Source organism: Mus caroli, unplaced genomic scaffold (assembly GCF_978045245.1).
Source record: "Mus caroli unplaced genomic scaffold, Mus_caroli_1 scaffold_9, whole genome shotgun sequence".
In the NCBI taxonomy this organism is placed as follows: Eukaryota; Metazoa; Chordata; class Mammalia; order Rodentia; family Muridae; genus Mus; species Mus caroli.
The window spans coordinates 45,256,891-45,259,881 of record NW_028227264.1 but is presented as its reverse complement, the minus strand read 5'-3'; the positions used below and the strand labels follow the sequence as shown (position 1 = coordinate 45,259,881).

Below are 2,991 nucleotides of genomic sequence, written 5' to 3'. Positions count from 1 at the left end.
AAGTTTCAAAGAGTGATACCATTCTTCTATTTTTCAATTCTGGGTAAATTTCTTTAAAATCTCTATGCAGTTTTACAGAGAAAGATGGATGTATTGAATTCACAATAAAACTACATCATGATACCAATGTTGTATTTTAAAGCAGGACTCTGCCAATTTAAAAAAAATTAAAACATTTAAGAACTGATATTTTTTATTGTTGGAAATAAACTTCTCTTCAGCTTTCATGTAAGTTCTCTGTGAGGATACCACTGTCCTCCCCATGGGATAATTCTGTCTTCAATGAGAAAATACTAGTAATTATCCCTATGTTTATTATGGCAATTGTAAAGATATATAACCTGAAAACATTAATATACAAATAAAATTAAAATTATGGATAGAAAAACTATTAGATGAAAAGGGTATTCCATGATGTACATAAAAATACTGGCATTCTATATAGGAAAACCACTAACTTTGCTAGGCTGTTTCCAAAGTCATGTCAGGGCAGGTTAGTAGACACTTAGATTCACTTTCTTTTTAAAGAAATGCCAAAATCAACTTTAAAGTGTATAGCAGTAAATGTATAAATGTAGATACATGATTTGGAAAATTTAATATAGAGTGAATGTAGACTAAATGGCAGCTATAATGGCAATTCCTATGATAATTCTTAGCTTAAATGGATCCTTAATATAATGACTTTCTCTTGAAAACCAATGGCTGATTTTCTGAATTGCCTGAACTATGAAAAAATCCTTTAAAAGTGCTGATAGGATATAGGGGGTTTATGGCCAATTCATTAATTGATGGGCGTTTCTGGGTAAATAAGGCAATAGGCATACTCTTTTAGAAACTGACTGGGATACTTAACCTTAGACAGCAGCATTTAGTACAAGGCTTTTCAACCCCAGCTATTCCTGTGCACATGATGCTTGCTTTTATAATAACAAAAATAATGACACCTAAGAATATCACCTCAAAATCCTGGAACTTATGAATATATTGCATTAAGTGGAAAAGGAATTCATCAATATGGTTAGGTGAAGAACTTGAGACAGACAAGGAGGCTGATAACTATTGGTTATTGGGTAGGTCCAATAAGATTGTAAGGTCCTAATAAGAGAAAGTGGGAGGACACATGGGTCAGAATGGGAGCATGAAACAAAAGAATAGCCAAGGCTAGAGAGGTACACATTGAAGATGGAGAAAGGAGCCACAACCCAGCAGTCTAGGTGGATACTGGTAAAAGGTAATAAAATGTTCTCAAGAACCTCCACGTCAAGTACCATTTTAACAGGAACTTAATTGTAATCTTATAGTAATTGTTTGAGTCTTCTCATCTAGAGAACTGAATGGAAAGTAAATGTATATCCTTTTAAGGCAATAAATTATTGGCATATCTATGAAACATCATTATGAAATTAGCAACTTGTTCTGTCATTTTGATGATTGACTTGCTTTTAGGTTTACATGTATAACAAAAATGCCTTATTCCTGGACTGCCCAAGTTCTAAGCTGAGGGGTCTTGCTAAGCAGACCTGTCCTTGGACTCTGCTGTCCTTGCAGCTGCCTCTTTTAAATTCCTTTTTTTTTTTTTTTGTCTGCCTAATTCCCAAAGCCTAGTTGTAGATGTGTTCTGGTAGGTAAACTCTCAATAGCAGTTTTCACTTTAAACCTCAATGATACCCCCAAAATTCTCCTGGAGAAACAAATTCTGGTATAACTTTTATACCTGAACTTTTTCTGTACATATGTTTTTCTATAGAAAATGAGCAATGGCTACCATGTTTTAATGAAATATAATGTGAAAACATGTTATATCAAATTTCCTGTAGTAAGTAGCACAAATGGGGAGGTAGTCAAAGACTTTCTAATATGCAGTAAGGGTAATCTCATCAGATATACCCTACACATTGCAAAAGGTTTCAGAACTGGCACTATATTTGAGAGGTGGCTTCCAAATACCAAAATAGGCTGAAGATGTGTCTCCATATGCCTTAGGCCTGGGATCAAATCAGAGAGCTAATACAGAGGTGATGTTTATGGTGAATGCTGTTTTGTTTACCTGGAGTTCTGGGTCACCAGCTTTACCTCTGATACTGAGTAGTTAAGACTAACATACAAGTGTTCTATGCTAGTGATTATCCCAGATAAGATAATGAGCCTTGGATGACCATCCCTGGTTAGTAACTCTAGGTAAGTTTTAAAACACGGTGTTGCTGAGAGAACAAAGCACTCTACTTGTGACTACCCTGGGAGAAGACAAAAGCCCTGGGTGGGGAGATACCTCAACTGATACAATGCAAGTAGAAGGCCCTGGAGTTGGTTAGCCAGAACTCATGTAAAATCTGGGTATCACATACTAACCTGGCATGGGAGATATCATGATCACAAAGGCAGTTTTCCTAGGGAGAGGATGACTCATTACACTCTGAATGCATTGTCCACTGTGATTACCCCAAATGTAGGAAATTTAACTGCATAATTTGTGGTAGTGGAAGACTGCATTCATTCTCTCCCCTGAGGTGTTTTGGGAATTGGGGGCTCACAGAGAGGGCCACTGGATATTGTAGTGCATGCAACTGTGATTCCCAACCCTCTACAACTCTCCAGCAAGATGGAAAGTGGAAACATAACAGTAGCTGGAAATCAAAAAGACAACAAGACTGGAATAATTAGAAATGAGATGAAGGGATCCGGGGACAGAAAAAAAAAAAAAAAGAAATGAGATGAAAGTAAAGGACCATCATTCAAGATTATCTGACCTCACACCTGTTTTATAGAGTTCATGTGCCCATGTTCAAAATCATCATCACACACATACACACACATGAAAGATAAAAGATAAAAATAATTCTTAATTAAAAATTTCAAATAATGTTTAGTTATAGTATACTCTGTATATTTTCTCTTGGTTGATTTAACTTTGTATCATCACTAAGTAGTGAACTATATTCTAAAGAACAAAATCTTTCCTGAGATTTTAATCCTTATAGGAAATCATTG

The 2,991-nt window shown here is 35.5% G+C and overlaps 1 non-coding gene across 1 annotated transcript; it reads left to right on the top strand.

Moving 5' to 3' along the window:
* Positions 1 to 2,344: 2,344 nt before the first annotated feature.
* On the top strand, positions 2,345 to 2,508 carry LOC115032233 (U1 spliceosomal RNA). The gene has a single exon (XR_003837887.1). It is a non-coding gene; the product is annotated as a U1 spliceosomal RNA (small nuclear RNA).
* The last annotated feature ends 483 nt before the right edge of the window (positions 2,509 to 2,991 follow it).